At 44.1% G+C, this 17,547-nt stretch overlaps 1 pseudogene; it reads left to right on the top strand.

Moving 5' to 3' along the window:
• Nucleotides 1–11,689: 11,689 nt before the first annotated feature.
• On the top strand, nucleotides 11,690–12,326 carry LOC135527914 (transcription factor HES-5-like; annotated as a pseudogene).
• The last annotated feature ends 5,221 nt before the right edge of the window (nucleotides 12,327–17,547 follow it).

Genomic DNA, 17,547 nt, shown 5'->3' on the forward strand with positions numbered 1-17,547 from the left:
TAATGTAGAGGATCAGTGTTATTAACACATGTAAGTTGTGATGATGAGTGTGTGCTCTCTCAGTATCATTGATTCCAACATCAGGCAGCAGATATGGGGGTCACCAGATTCACACAACACTCTGAGTTTTTCTCCATCCCCACCCACCATTCCACCTGTTCCATGATTTGTGACCATTGTCCCCCAGCAATTAGAACACTGAGCATGTGGCAGCTCCACATTCCTTATTGTCCTTCCAAGCTCACCCATTGGCTACAGACTGTGAGAAACTCCAACAAGCTCAAGACCCACACATTCATATGCAGATTATTGACTATATATAGGAGAGATGAAGGCATTAGACATCATATTCACTCTACATAGAGACCAGTACAGCACAGAGATCCAGCCATGGCACCTACAATCACTTCAGCTATGATCTCAGCTAATGAGCACCTGACTCTGACCAACAAGGTAAATTGAGTTACAAATAATGTTGCATTGTTTCAGTTTTTGCTTCGAGATATCATCCATTCATGTCAGCTCTGTTGTATCCAGAATAATATTATTAATGACTCTCCTCTTCTTGCAGATAAGAAAGCCAGTGTTTGAGAAGTTACGCAGAGATAGTTTCAACAACAGCATTGAGCAGCTCAAGTCTCTCTTGGAGAGAGCCTCAACCAGCAGCCAGATTTCAAAATGGAGAAAGCCGACATCTTAGAGATGACAGTTTGGTTCGTGAGAAGACAGCAGCAGTACCAGCCAGTGAGCTCCTCCTCAGCACCATTCAATCAGGGTTACTCAGGTGTGTCTAAGAGATGTGCACTTCCTGACCAAGGATGAGGTGAAGACACAGACCCAGAGAAGACTGCTGAGCCACTTCCAGAGCCTGCATCCATCCTCTGATAAGAACAGGAGGGAGAGTGACCTGCCTCAGTTCAGCTCCCAGCCCAGTACAGCACCAGCAAAGAGAAGAGTCCAGTCCACACTGCTCTCAGGAGGCCCTGGTAGAGTCCTACATACTGGAACTCCACTCTCAAACAAACTCAATGGACCATGTTGGTCTAACATTAATGTGATGGGCAGTGATCAGAGATCTTCTTCATATTATGCTTGTGCAGGTTGTTTTAAAAGTTGTGTTTCAATTGAAACTTTTCATTTCAGTTGTACTGAACAAGTAAAACAAAGCTTTTTTTTCTACGAACATTGCATTTTTGTGATGTTAATAACTTTATGTTTTGTGAAGCATGTGTTGATTATGTGTTTATTCATGAGTAACATCAACTTCAATGGTCCTCCATGAGGACTTTTATCCTAAAATGGGTATTTTATCTTCAATCTTTTTTTTGATTGTCTATAGAGGCCCACAGTGGAGGTGTCATAATACCCACCATTTATTTTTCCCATAGAGGATTTTAGAAACACAAAAGATAAGGGCTATGTTTTGTGTAGGCCTAGCCTGGCATAACCTTCTGTGTATGCTTAGCCTGGCATAACGTTCTGTGTAGGCTTACCCTGGCATAACGTTTTGTGTAGGCTTACCCTGGCATAACGTTTTGTGTAGACTTACCCTGGCATAACGTTTTGTGTAGGCTTAACCTGGCATAACGTTTTGTGTAGACTTACCCTGGCATAACGTTTTGTGTAGGCTTACCATGGCATAACGTTTTGTGTAGACTTACCCTGGCACAACGTTTTGTGTAGGCTTACCCTGGCATAACGTTTTGTGTAGACTTACCCTGGCATAACGTTTTGTGTAGGCTTACCCTGGCATAACGTTTTGTGTAGACTTACCCTGGCATAACGTTTTGTGTAGGCTTACCCTGGCATAACGTTTTGTGTAGGCTTACCCTGGCATAACGTTTTGTGTAGGCTTACCCTGGCATAACGTTTTGTGTAGACTTACCCTGGCATAACGTTTTGTGTAGGCTTACCCTGGCATAACGTTTTGTGTAGGCTTACCCTGGCATAACGTTTTGTGTAGACTTACCCTGGCATAACGTTTTGTGTAGGCTTACCCTGGCATAACGTTTTGTGTAGGCTTATCCTGGCATAACGTTTTGTGTAGGCTTACCCTGGCATAACGTTTTGTGTAGGCTTACCCTGGCATAACGTTTTGTGTAGGCTTACCCTGGCATAACGTTTTGCTAACCATTTAAAATCTCTCTCGGACAAGGTGACTTTCATCTGTATTTGCTCTCAGATTAAAAAATGACAATCAGCATCAAAGTAGACATCATGCAAAACTACAAATCCCTGCAAGCTCCTGCATGTCATCTCGAGCTGACACATTTGCTAACAGTTATTGTGTCAATTTAAAACTTGCACAAAAGAGAAATGTAGCATAAAGAAATATAGCCAATGTAGCCAATGTATTCAGTAGTACATTTAGCTAACATTAGATAGTTAACCCAAAAATTCTTACCTTTGCCTCGATTCGGCAGTCTGGTCCAGATCATCATGGCATTTGTAGTTCTTTATGATAGCCACATTAGCAGCTAATTAGCATTTAATTTGGGGGGAAAATGCAGGAAAATATATTGATAAAAATCACCTTGTCCTAGATAGATTTTCATGGTTTTCAAAATGTCACACCAGGGTAAGACTACATGTTTAAGTGTTTCTAAAATCTCATATGGGAAAAATGAATGTTGGAAAAACAATTGGAACCATTTCGCTGCTTGACCTCTAGGTTTTTATGGGTGTTATGACTCAGACTGTTGCACTCCATTATCGATCTTTGTAAAGGTCAACTCGTATGGAAGAATTAGCAATTTTGTTACAACTTTGTTGTAGTGATATGGTCATATTAACATTATATTGAGCATCTTCTGTGAGGTATGTATCAGTATTAGTTAACCATTTGTTATTGATCAACTTGAGCTACAAAATCACAGATTCTCCATGATGATTATTTACCCAAACTGGGAATTGTACATGTTATCATCACTCTGTGATTAGAAATCAATGAAACGTTTAAAGATCAGTGTGGGAAAATGTTGCCCACATTATTTGAATAATGTGGATATTGTAAAGGGGAGAAAATGTTCTCTCATTTGTTTTTTTTTACAGACAATATGTTGTCTTTTATAAAGATGTCCTATACTCTGTTAGAGTATCATATGTCTTGGAGATTGATCCAAGTTCTGGTTGTGATGTGTAATCACCTAAACTATTCACCTTATATTTAGGTGTTCAAGTCTATGATGCGACTCCTTGAGGCAATATCAATAAATCCCAAAATAATGAAATTAAATCATTTTTTATTGTTATGATGATTTTGTCCACCCACACCAGACACAATCAGGACACGCAGGTGAAATATCAAAACAAACTCTGAACCAACCTTATTCATGGGGGCAGGTCAAAAAGCATGAAACATATTGAAAGTTAGCTAGCTAGCTTGCTGTTGCTAGCTAATCTGTCTGGGATATAAACAATGGGTTGTTATTTTAGCCGAAATGAACAAGGTCCTCTACTCCAACAATTAATCCAGATAAAAGGGTAAACCCGAGTTTGTTTCTAGTAATCTCTCCTCCTCCAGGCTTCTTTTTTGGACTTTATATGGCAGTTGGCAACCAACTTTAAGGTGCATTACCACCACCAACTCAAATCAAAGTATTTGTCACATTTGCGCTGAATTCAAGTGTAGACCTTACCGTGAAATGCGTACTTACAATCCCTTAACCAACAGCGCAGTTCAAGAAGAGTTAAGAATATATTTATCAAATAAACTAAGTAAAAAATATAATATAATAACATAACAATAACAAGACTATATACAGGGGGTACTGGTACCAGTGTGCAGGGGCTACAGGTTAGAGGTAACTTGTACATGTAGGTAGGGGTAAAGTGACTATGTATAGATAATAAACAGTGAATAGCAGCAGAGTACAACATAAATGAAGCGGGTCAATGTAATAGTCTGGTGGCCATTTGATTAATTGTTCAGCAGTCTTATGGCTTAGGGGTAGAAGCTGTTACGGAGCCTTTTGGTCCTAGACTTTTCTCTCCGGTACCGCTTGCCGTGCGGCAGCAGAGAAAACAGTCTATGACTTGGGTGACTGGAGTCTGACAATTTTATGGGCTTTCCTCTGACACTACCCTCTGTAGCGTCTTACGGTCAGATGCCAAGCAGTTCTCATACGAGGCGGCGATGCAAACGGTCAGGATGCTCTCGATGGTGCAGATGTAGAACTTTTGAGGATCTGGGGACACATGCAACATCTTTTCAGTATCCTGAAGAGGAATAGGTTTTGTCGTGCCCTCTTCAAGAATGTCTTGGTGTGTTAAGACCATGATAGATAATTGGTGATGTGGACACCAAGGAACTTGAAACTCTCAACCCGCTTCACTGCCCAGTCGATGTTAATGGGGCCTGTTCGGCCCATTTTTTCCTGTAGTCCACGATCAGCTGCTTTGTCTTGCTCACATTGAGGGAGAGGTTGTTGTCCTTGCACCACATTGCCAGTTCTCTGACCTCCTCCCTATAGGCTATCCCATAGTTGTCGGTGATCAGGCCTACCACTTTTGTGTCGTCAGGATACTTAATGGTGTTGGAGTCGTGTTTGGCTATGCAGTCATGGATGAATAGGGAGTACAGGAGGGGACTAAGTACACACCCCTGAGGGGCCCCAGTTTTGAGGATCACCGTGGCAGATCAGTGTGGCAGATGTGTTGTTGCCTACCCTTACCACCTGGGGATGCCCGTCAGGAAGTCCAGGATCCAGTTGCAGAGGGAGGTATTCAGTCCCAGGGTTCTTAGCTTAGTGATGAACTTCTTGGGTACTATGGTGTTGAACGCCTAGCTGTAGTCAATGAACAGCTTTCTCCTTTTGTCCAGGTGGGAAAGGGCAGCGTGGAGTGCAATTGAGATTGCGTCATCTGTGGATCTGTTGGGGCGGATGCAAATTGGAGTGGGTCTAGGGTATCCGGGAGTGCTACGGGGTGGTAATCATTTAGGCAGGTTACCTTCGCATCCTTGGGCACAGGGACTACGGTGGTCTGCTTGAAACATGTTGGTATTACAGACTCAGTCAGGGAGAGGTGTCAATGTCAGTGAAGACACTTGCCAGTTGGTCTGCGGATGCTTTGCGTAAACATCCTGGTAATCCATCTGGCCCAGCGGCCTTGTCTTTTAAATTTATTTTTTATTTCACCTTTATTTGAGAATGTTGACCTGTTTAAATGTCTTGCTCATATCGGCTACCAATAGCATTATCACACAGTCATCAAGCTCTCGTGTTTCAGTGTTGCTTGCCTCGAAAAGGCATTTTCCTCATCTGGTAGGCTCGCGTCTGGGTTTCCCTTTGTAGTCCATAATAGTTTTCAAGCCCTGTCACATCAGATGAGTGTCAGAGTCGGTGTAGTAGGATTAAATCTTAATACTGTAATGACACTTTGCTTGTTTGATGGTTCATCTAAGGGCATAGCAGGATTTCTTATAGACGTCCAGATTAGTGTCCCGCTCCTTGACAGTGGCAGCTCTAGCCTTTAGTTCGATGCAGAAGTTGTCTGTAATCCATGTCTTCTGGTTGGGATATGTACGTACGGTCACTGTGGGGACAACGTTGTCGATTAACTTATTGATGAAGCCGATGTCTGAGGTGGTATATTCCTCAATGCCATTGGATGAATCCTGGAACATATTCCAGTCTGTGCTAGCAAAACAGTCCTGTAGCGTAGCCTCCGCTTCATCTGACCAATTCCGTATTGAGCAAGTCACTGGTACTTCCTGGTTTAGTTTTTGCTTGTAAGCAGGAATATTGAGGATATAATTATGGTCAGATTTGACCAAATGGAAGGCAGGAGAGAGCTTTGTATGCATTTCTGTGTGTGGAGTAAAGGTGGTCTAGAGTTCCTAACCCTAGTTTTGGACTGGACTCGAGTGTGGACCTCAGTTCATCTTTCAATCACCCACGTGGGTATATGGTCCTAAAAACCAATGAGGAGATGGGAGAGGTGGGATGTACAGTGCATCAAGCATCACAAATTGAACCAAGTTCTATTTTAGTTCCTGGCAATGCAGAATCTCGTTGAGGCACGAGACACGAGCTGTGTGGTCAGCATGTAACAAGAAAAGGGTGTGGACATGAAGCTAGAGTTATGGTTAGGGTTGAAACAGGGTGTGGACATGAAGCTGGAGTTAGGGTTATGGTTAGGGTTGAAACGGGTGTGGACATGAAGCTAGAGTTAGGGTTATGGTTAAGGGTGAAACAGGGTGTGGACATGAAGCTGGAGTTAGGGGTTATGGTTAGGGTTGAAACGGGGTGTGGACATGAAGCTAGACTAAGGGTTGTGGTTAGTGTCTAGAAGGGGTGTGGATATACAGTAAATCTAGGGTTAGGATTAAGGTTAGGGTTAAGGTGATGGCTAAAATCAACATGTCACTTGTCTCTCATTGATTCAATTTAGGTCAGAACCAAGACATGTCTACAGTGCTGATTGTTCTTTAACTCAAATAATTTCCTCCAATCCAAGTTTCAGGGAACCTTCTCTACGACCAGATGCTGTTTTGGTAATTGAAGCATTTTTAATGGTTGCCTAGAAACCGGACTAAACTGAAGACCTAATATGATGCATTATAATAAGGCACACTTCTATTGTTCCACCATTGAGAGCAGTGAATGGAGAGAGTGTGGGAAACCAAGGAAAACTCAGTCACAGACTGCCTTTGGGACAATAGACTTCTGTACCCTGTATGATGAGGGGTGAGCAGGAATTTCACTAGTACGCTTTCATCATTGAATTCTAGATATGAATTATATCACAGATATGTCCTCTGCATCAAAATGCTAGAAAAGTAATGAATAGGTAGCAGCTATTTTTATGTTTCACATATTGCACCCAGGGCTGTGGGATCAGGGGCTATGTGACAGTGGTAAAACTTAGCTTCACCAGTTGAAATTAGACAATGAATTATAAGGACTGCACAAGTGTTTTTTTTTATTATGACAAGGTTTAAGAGGAATTAGGTAACAGATCAGGAAATACATTATATTACACATGATCAGATTGTAGAGTCAAAGATGATACAGTTTATATCTAAAACGTATATCCTTGAAAGATCTAAAGTATTTAGTCCAATCTTGACTCTCTCTGATCCGCCATATGCTATACAAGTCTATATCATCCGACATTCAAAAAGTTTGTATTTACTACCTTCTTAATTGATGTATGTCTGATTTTAAAAAACATTTCCCCCAGGGTCTTGACAGGAACTGCTTGTGTAGAGATTAATTAGCATTTAACAAAGAACATTTATGTTGTTTAGTGGAAGCTAATTTGACTCAATAAAGAAAGAAATGGAATTGAAACTAAATTCAGTGTCACGCCTTGGTCTTAGTATTTTGTGTTTTAGTTAATTAGTTGGTCAGGCCAGGGTGTGACATGGGTTTATTGTTTGTTGTATTTAGTGGTTTTTTTTAGTTATTGGGATTGTAGCTGATTAGGGGTGTGTGTTTCATAGGTTTGGCTGCCTGAGGCGGTTCTCAATCAGAGTCAGGTGATTCTCGTTGTCTCTGATTGGGAACCGTATTTAGGTAGCCTGGGTTTCGCTTTGTATTTCGTGGGTGATTGTTCCTGTCTCTGTGTTAGTTTCACCAGTCAGGCTGTAATAGGTTTCACGTTCCGTTTTGTTGTTTTGTATTTATTCGTTATTTCATGTATAGTTTCGTTATTTGTTTTCACTAATAAACATGAGTAACAAACACGCTGCATTTCGGTCCGACTCCCTTTCGACAAACGAAGAACGTCGTTACAGAATCACACACGGACCGAGCAGCGTGTCAACAGGCAGGAGCAGCCCAAAGAGGAGCCGCGTATTAAGGATTTCTGGACATGGGAGGAAATCCTTGACGGGAGAGGACCCTGGGCTAAACCAGGGGAGTGTAGCCGCCCAAAGGTGCAGCAGGCGAAGAGGAAACAGGAGCTGGAAGGAAAAGGACCCTGGGCTCAGCCTGGTGAATATCGCCGCCCTAAGGAGGAACTAGAAGCGGCTGAAGCGGAGAGGCGCTGGTATGAGGAGGCAGCACGGCGACGTGGATGGAAACAGGAGCAGCCCAGAATGGAGTACAGTATGGATATTACGACGTGGGAAGAAATAGACAGGTGGGCGGCCGACCCAGAGAGAGTGCCGGAGCCCGCCTGGGATTCGCTGGAGCAGTGCGAAGAGGGCTATAGGAGAATGGAGTCGAAAAAAAAGACACGGCGGCGCAGAGCGAAGCCCCAAAATTTTTTGGGGGGGGGGCTCAGAGGGGGAGTGGCTGAGTCAGGAGACAGACCTGAGCCAACTCTCCCTGTTTATCGTGAAGAGCCAAGGAGGAGACCAGAATCGGTGTTGGAGGTGAGCGAAGCAGAGACTGTGAAGGAGTTAATGGGGAAATTGGAGGAGAAATTAATGAGGGAGTTGCTAGTTTGGTGCTTTAGGTACAATATTCGTCCGACGGAGCGTGTCGGGGATTTAATGGCACCTGGGTCAGCGCTCCATACTAGTCCTGAGATGCGTGTTAGTCGGCTGGTGAAAAATGTGCCAGCCTCACGCACTAAGCCTCCTGTGTACCTACCTAGCCTTGCACGTCCTGTGCCAGTCCTGCACTCAGGCTCTCCAGTACACCTTCATGGTCCAGTCCATCCTGTGCCACCTTCACACACTAGTCCTCCGATGGTAGCTCCCCGCACCAGGCTTCCTGTGCCTGTCCTCTATCCAGTACCACCTCCACACCCCAGCCCTCCGGTAGCAGTTCCCCGCACTAGGCTTCCTGTGCGTGTCCTCGGCCAAATACCACCAGTGCCAGCACCACGCATCAGGCCTTCAGTGCGCCTCGCCTGTTCAGCGCACATCTACAGCGCTGCCGGAGCCTCCTGTCTGTATGGAGCAGCTAGAGCTGCCAGTTTGCATGGAGCAGCCAGAGCTGTCAGTCTACATGGAGCAGCTAGAGCTGCCAGTTTGCATGGAGCAGCCAGAGCTGTCAGTCTGCATAGAGCAGCCAGAGCTGCCAGTCTGCATGGGGCAGCCAGAGCTGTCAGTCTGCTTAGAGCAGCCAGAGCTGTCAGTCTGCATGGAGCAGCTAGAGCTGCCAGTCTACATGGAGCATCCAGTGTTGCCAGCCTGCATGGAGCAGCTAGAGCTGCCAGTCTGCATGGGGCAGCCAGAGCTATCCGTCTGTTCGGAGCAGCCTGAGCTGCTAGTCTGCATGGGGCAGCCAGAGCTGTCAGTCTGTTTGGAGCAGCCTGAGCTGCTAGTCTGCATGGAGCAGCTAGAACTGCCAGTCTGCAAGGAGCTGCCAGTCTGCATGGAGCAGCTAGAGCTGCCAGTCTGCAAGGAGCTGCCAGTCTGCAAGGAGCTGCCAGTCTGCATGGAGCAGCTAGAGCTGCCAGTCTGCCAGGATCTGCCAGATCTGCTAGTCAGCCAGGATCCGCCAGTCAGCCAGGATCCGCCAGTCAGCCAGGATCCGCCAGTCAGCCAGGATCCGCCGGTCAGCCAGGATCCGCCGTTCAGCCAGGATCCGCCAGTCAGCCAGGATCTGCCAGATCTGATAGTCAGCCAGGATCCGCCAGTCAACCAGGATCTGCCGGATTCAACTGCCTGGCTGGGCTTCATCTCGGTACTGGGCGTCTTCTCGGTACTGGGCTTCTTCTCGGTACTGGGCTTCTTCTCGGTACTGGGCTGCCCCTCAGTCCCGGGCTGCCCCTCAGTCCCGAGCTGCCCCTCAGTCCCGAGCTGCCCCTCAGTCCCGAGCTGCCCCTCAGTCCCGAGCTGCCCCTCAGTCACGAGCTGCCCCTCAGTCACGAGCTGCTCCTCTGTTATGTAGGGTTCTGGGTGAGGACTATTCGGCCATGGTCGGCGGCGAGGGTGGATCATCCCAGGACGCGAAGGGGAGGAACAATGACATTTATGAAGTGGGGTCCACGTCCGGAGCCGGAACCGCCACCATGGACAGACGCCCACCCGGACCCTCCCTATGGTTTTGAGGTGCGTTCGGGGTCCGCACCTTAGGGGGGTTCTGTCACGCCTTGGTCTTAGTATTTTGTGTTTTAGTTAATTAGTTGGTCAGGCCAGGGTGTGACATGGGTTTATTGTTTGTTGTATTTAGTGGGGTTTTTTAGTTATTGGGATTGCGGCTGATTAGGGGTGTGTGTTTCATAGGTTTGGCTGCCTGAGGCGGTTCTCAATCAGAGTCAGGTGATTCTCGTTGTCTCTGATTGGGAACCGTATTTAGGTAGCCTGGGTTTCGCTTTGTATTTCGTGGGTGATTGTTCCTGTCTCTGTGTTAGTTTCACCAGTCAGGCTGTAATAGGTTTCACGTTCCGTTTTTGTTGTTTTGTATTTATTCGTTATTTTCATGTATAGTTTCGTTATTTGTTTTCACTAATAAACATGAGTAACAAACACGCTGCATTTCGGTCCGACTCTCTTTCGACAAACGAAGAACGTTGTTACATTCAGCAAGACAAAACATTATAAATATTTGTTCTATATACAGGCATATATTTTTGTCAGCGGTAAAATCCATTGTGAGATAATACAATGTGACTGAATAAGTGCTAAAGCTTTGAAACACTATACATTCAACAATGGCTTCATACCGTAGTTGGGGACTAAGTTACACTGTACATTTAATGTAGAGGTTCTGTGTCAGCCTCACACATATAAGATGTGATGATGAGCGTGTGCTCTGTAAGTATAATTGATCCCAACATCAGGCAGTAGATAGAGTATAATGTTATTTTAATGTAGTCTGCAAAAAAAACAATTCTGGAATAAAATGTAATAAATATCTAATTGTGAAACAGTATGGAAGGAACCTATGGTAGTTTTTCCCTCCAGAATCCAGATGGTCTGTGACGTCAGGCTCGGTCTAAAGCACAACACAGAGTCAAAAGCCGTCACTAATGCTCCACTGAGTAGTTTTTGTAGTGCATTGATCACAGCACACAGGACTGTGGGAAACTCAGATCAGTTCTCTACTCACACTGACCAGCAGCCTCAAGACAGAGGACACATCTGCTACCTCCAGACTTCACTACCTCTGGCAGTAGTCTGTCAAATCTGTGAATACACAGACACAAGAGCAGTATTGCAACATAAATATACCAGGGGGTGAATGTCAACTTACTTACTACTACACATTATTACGTTTTAAAAGTGGCAATGTTTATAAATGCTCTGCTTTAAAAAAAAATGAACGGAATCTAATTACTATAGTTAAAACCTCATGTTCAAATTCTCCATGAAACAAATTTTAGAAAGGCCTATTCCATTTCCAAGAATCTAATTGCAACTTAATTTCTCTATTTTGAAACTATATTCTCTCAGGTATGCAGCCATTAAAAAAAACATTTTCACGCAGGGGATCTGCGTCAGTCTCAAACGTGTAAGTTGTGATGATGAGTGTGTGCTCTCTCAGTATCATTGATCCTAACATCAGGCAGCAGATCTGAGGGTCACTGGTTTCCCAGATTCACACAACACTCTGAGTCTCTCTCCACCCCCCTCCCACCTCTCCACCTGTTCCATGAGACGTGACCATTGTCCCCCAGCAATAAGAACACTGAGCATGTGGCAGTTCCACATTCCTCATTGTCCTTCCAAGCTCACCCATTGGCTACAGACTGTGAGAAACTCCAACAAGCCCAAGACCCACACATTCATATGCAGATTATTGACTATATATAGGAGAGATGAAGGCATTAGACATCATATTCACTCTACACTGAGACCCGTTACAGCACAGAGATCCAGCCATGGCACCAAAAATCACTTTAGCTATGATCTACTCTAATGAGCACCTGACTCTGACCAACAAGGTAAATTGAGTTACAAATAGTGTTGCATTATTTCAGTTTTTGCTTCTAGATTTCATCCATTCATGTCAGCTCTGTTGTATTCAGAATAATATTATTAATGACTCTCCTCTTCTTGCAGATAAGAAAGCCAGTGGTTGAGAAGTTACGCAGAGATAGTTTCAACAACAGCATTGAGCAGCTCAAGTCTCTTTTGGAGAGAGCCTCAGCCAGCAGCCAGATTTCAAAATGGAGAAAGCCGACGTCTTGGAGATAATAGCAACAGAACCCGTCAGTGAGCTCCTCCTCAGCACCATTCAATCAGGGTTACTCCAGCTGTGCCCAAGAGATTGTGCACTTCCTGTCCAAGGATGAGGTGAAGACACAGACCCAGAAAAGACTGCTGAGCCACTTCCAGAGCCTGCATCCATCCTCTGATAAGAACAGGAGGGAGAGTGACCTGCCTCAGTTCAGCTCCCAGCCCAGTACAGCACCAGCAAAGAGAAGAGTCCAGTCCACACTGCTCTCTGGAGGCCCTGGTAGAGTCCTATATACTGGAACTCCTCTCTCAAACAAACTCAATGGACCATGTTGGTCTAACATTAATGTGATGGACAGTGATCAGAGATCTTCTTCATATTCTGCTTGTGCAGGTTGTTAAAAGTCATTTCGATTGAAACTTTTCATTTCAGTTGTACTGAACAAGTTAAAATGTTTCTCTAATATAAAACACTGAAATCTGCATTTTTGTAATGTTAATAACCTTTGTTTTGTGAAGTATCATCATGTGTTGATTATGTTGATAGTTTGCTTATTAATGATCAACTTCAACTGTCCTCCATGAGGACTTCTAACCCAAAATGTGTATTATATCTTCCATCTTTTTGTGATGATCTGTTACCGATCTGTTTAAAGGTCAACACTTATCAATAATTAGCTATTTTGTTACAATTTAATTGTTGCAACGATATGGTCATATTAACATTATATTGAGCATCTTCTGTGAGGTATATATCAGTATTAGTTAACCATTTGTTATTGATCAACTTGAGCTCCAGAATCACTGATTCTCCATGATGATTATTTACCCAAACTGGGAATTGTACCTGTTATCATCACTCTGTGATTAGAAATAATTGATTTGTTTAAAGATCAGACTTTGTGTGAAAATGTTGCTCAAATTATTTTAATAATGTGTTTATTGTAACGGGTATAAAATGTTCTCTCTCAATGTGAAACCTCAATTTATTTTGGACAATATGTTGTCTTTTATAAAGACAGTAAATGTGTATCCTATACTCTGTTCGAGTATCATATGTCTTGGAGATTGATCCAAGTGTAATGTGTAATCACATAAACTATTCACCTTATATTTAGGTGTCTATGATGCGACTCCTTGAGTCAATGTCAATAAATCCCAAAATAATGAAATTAAATCATTTTTTATTGTTCTTGACCTTTCCTGTAATCGACATATTGACTGTAGACTACAATGCAGATCTACTGTATAAGGTCATACTTACTTTTGCAATGATTTGGAAGATTAAAATATTTCATCGCAATCAAGTAATCTACAGTGGTCCCAGTTATGAGCAGAAACAGAAATAGTGATGGCTGTATGTGTCTAACATGCCGATCACATGCAGCACAAGTTGAAATATCAAAACAGACTCTGAACCAACCTTATTAGTTTTGGGACAGGCCGAAAAGCATGAAACATTTATGGAAATTTAGCTAGCTAGCTTGCTGTTGCCAGCTAATTTGTCCTGTGATATAAATATTGAGTTGTTATCCTACCTGAAATGAACAAGGTCCTCTACTCCAACAATTAATCCACAGATAAAAGGGTGAACCGAGTTTGTTTCTAGTAATCTCTCTTCCTTCAGGCTTCTTCTTCGGACTTAGCATGGCTTTTGGACACCAACTTTAAGGTGCATTACCACTACCAATTGTACTGGAGTGTGGACCTCAGTTCATATTTCAATCACCCACGTGGGTATATGCTCCTAAAAACCAATGAGGAGATGGAACATGGGTATATTGTCCTAAAAGCCAATGAGGAGATGGGAGAGGTGGGACATACAGTGCATCAAGCATCACAAATAGAACCAAGTTCTATTTTAGTTCCTGGCAATGCAGAATCTCGTTGAGGCACGAGACGTGAGCTGTGTGGTCAGCATGTAAGAAGAAAAGGCCCAGGGTGTGGACATGAAGCTGGAGTTAGGGTTAGGGTTATGGTTATGGTTATGGTTAGGGTTGAAACAGGGTGTGGACATGAAGCTAGAGTTATGGTTAGGGTTATTGTTAGGGTTGAAACGGGGTGTGGACATGAAGCTAGAGTTAGTGTTATGGTTGTGGTTAGGGTTGAAACGGGGTGTGGACATGAAGCTAGAGTTAGTGTTATGGTTGTGGTTAGGGTTGAAACAGGGTGTGGACATGAAGCTGGAGGTAGTGTTAAGGTTATTGTTAGGGTTGAAACGGGGTGTGGACATGAAGCTAGAGTTAGTGTTATGGTTATGGTTAGGGTTGAAACAGGGTGTGGACATGAAGCTAGAGTTAGTGTTATGGTTGTGGTTAGGGTTGAAACAGGGTGTGGACATGAAGCTAGAGTTAGTGTTAGGGTTATTGTTAGGGTTGAAACAGGGTGTGGACATGAAGTTAGGGTTATGGTTGTGGTTAGGGTTGAAACAGGGTGTGGACATGAAGTTAGGGTTATGGTTGTGGTTAGGGTTGAAACAGGGTGTGGACATGAAGCTGGAGTTATGGTTAGGGTTGAAACAGGGTGTGGACATGAAGCTGGAGTTAGGGTTAGGGTTGAAACAGGGTGTGGACATGAAGCTGGAGTTAGCGTTGATGTTCGTGCTAGGGTTCAGAAGGGGTGTGAATATACAGTAAAACTAGGGTTAGGGTTAAGGTTAGGGTTAAGGCGATGGCTAAAATCAACATGTCACTTGTCTCTCATTGATTCAATTTAGGTCAGAACCAAGACATGTCTATAGTGCTGATTGTTCTTTAACTCAAATAATTTCCTCCAAGCCAGGTTTTTCAGGGAACCTTCTCTACGACCAGATGCTGTTTTGGTAATTGAAGCATTTTTAATGGTTGCCTAGAAACTGGACTGAACTGAGTACCTAATATGATGCATTATAATAAGGCACACTTCTATTGTTCCACCATTGAGAGCAGTGAATGGAGAGAGTGTGGGAAACCAAGGAAAACTCACTCACAGTCCCGCTTTGGGACAATAGACTCCTGTACCCTGTATGATGAGGGGTGAGAAGGAATTTCACTAGTACGCTTTCATCATTGAATTCTAGATATGAATTATATCACAGATATGTCCTCTGCATCAAAATGCTACAAAATCATGAATAGGTAGCAGCTATTTTTATGTTTCACATATTGCACCTAGGGCTGTGGGGTCAGGGGCTATGTGACAGTGGTAAAGCTTATCTTCACCAGTTGAAATTAGACAATGAATTATAAGGACTGCACAAGTGTTTTTTTTTATTATGACAAGGTTTAAGAGGAATTAGGTAACAGACAATTAAAGACATTATGTCACACTTTATACAAAACATGATCAGATTGTAGAATCAAAAATGATTCAGCATGCGCTGATCAACTGGCAAGTGTCTTCACTGACATTTTCAACCTCTCCCTGTCTGAGTCTGTGATACCTACATGTTTCAAGTAGACCACCATAGTCCCTGTGCCCAAGAACACTAAGGTAATCTGCCTAAATGACTGCCGACCCAAATCACTCACGTCTGTAGCCATGAATGGCTTTGAAAGGCTGGTCATGGCTCACATCAACACCATTATCCCAGAATCCCTAGAGTCACTCCAATTTCTGCCATTTATCACTCGGCCCCCTTCTTTGCCACGACAGCCACTTTAATAGTGCAGACCAGCTGGCTGGTGTGTTTACGGACATATTCAATCAATCCCTATACCAGTCTGCTGTTCCCACATGCTTCAAGAGGGCCACCATTGTTCCTGTTCCCAAGAAAGCTAAGGTAACTGAGCTAAACGACTACCGCCCGTAGCACTCACTTCCGTCATCATGAAGTGCTTTGAGAGACTAGTCAAGGACCATATCACCTCCACCCTACCTGACACCCTAGACCCACTCCAATTTGCTTATCGCTCAAATAGGTCCACAGACGATGCAATCTCAACCACACTGCACACTGCCCTAACCCATCTGGACAAGAGGAATACCTATGTGAGAATGCTGTTCATTGACTACAGCTCGGCATTCAACACCATAGTACCCTCCAAACTCGTCATCAAGCTCGAGACCCTGGGTCTCGACCCCGCCCTGTGCAACTGGGTACTGGACTTCCTGACGGGCCGCCCCCAGGTGGTGAGGGTAGATAACAACATCTCCTCCCCGCTGATCCTCAACACTGGGGCCCCACAAGGGTGCGTTCTGAGCCCTCTCCTGTACTCCCTGTTCACCCACGACTGCGTGGCCACGCACGCCTCCAACTCAATCATCAAGTTTGCGGACGACACAACAGTGGTAGGCTTGATTACCAACAACGACGAGACGGCTTACAGGGAGGAGGTGAGGGCCCTCGGAGTGTGGTGTCAGGAAAATAACCTCACACTCAACGTCAACAAAACTAAGGAGATGATTGTGGACTTCAGGAAACAGCATAGGGAACACCCCCTATCCACATCGATGGAACAGTAGTGGAGAGAGTAGCAAGTTTTAAGTTCCTCGGCATACACATCACAGACAAACTGAATTGGTCCACTCACACAGACAGCATCGTGAAGAATGCGCAGCAGCGCCTCTTCAACCTCAGGAGGCTGAAAAATTTGGCTTGTCACCAAAAGCACTCACAAACTTCTACAGATGCACAATCGAGAGCATCCTGGCGGGCTGTAACACCGTCTGGTACGGCACCTACTCCGCCCTCAACCGTAAGGCTCTCCAGAGGGTAGTGAGGTCTGCACAACGTATCACCAGGGTCAAACTACTTGCCCTCCAGGACACCTACACCACCCGATGTTACAGGAAGGCCATAAAGATCATCAAGGACATCAACCACCCGAGCCACTGCCTGTTCACCCCGCTATCATCCAGAAGGCGAGGTCAGTACAGGTGCATCAAAGCTGGGACCGAGAGACTGAAAAACAGCTTCTATCTCAAGGCCATCAGACTGTTAAACAGCCACCACTAACATTGAGTGGCTGCTGCCAACACACTGACACTGACTCAACTCCAGCCACTTTAATAATGGGAATTGAATTACTCATCTCATATGTATATACTGTACTCGATACCATCTACTGTATCTTGCCTATGCTGCTCTGTGCCATCACTCATTCATATATCCTTATGTACATATTCTTTATCCCCTTACACTGTGTATAAGACAGTAGTTTAGGAATTGTTAGTTAGATTACTTGTTGGTTATTACTGCATTGTCGGAACTAGAAGCACAAGCATTTCGCTACACTCGCATTAACATCTGCTAACCATGTGTATGTGACAAATAAAATTTGATTTTGATTTGATTTGACCTGCATTTACATAATTACCTCAACGACCTCGACACCGTTGCCCCCGCACGTTGACACAACAGCCACTTTAATAACCCTACCTACATTTACATAATTACCTCAACGACCTCGACACCGTTGCCCCCGCACGTTGACACAACAGCCACTTTAATAACCCTACCTACATTTACATAATTACCTCAACGACCTCGACACCGTTGCCCCGCACGTTGACACAACAGCCACTTTAATAATCCAACCTGCATT

The sequence above is a fragment of the Oncorhynchus masou genome, chromosome 5 (assembly GCF_036934945.1).
Source record: "Oncorhynchus masou masou isolate Uvic2021 chromosome 5, UVic_Omas_1.1, whole genome shotgun sequence".
NCBI classification, from domain to species: Eukaryota; Metazoa; Chordata; class Actinopteri; order Salmoniformes; family Salmonidae; genus Oncorhynchus; species Oncorhynchus masou.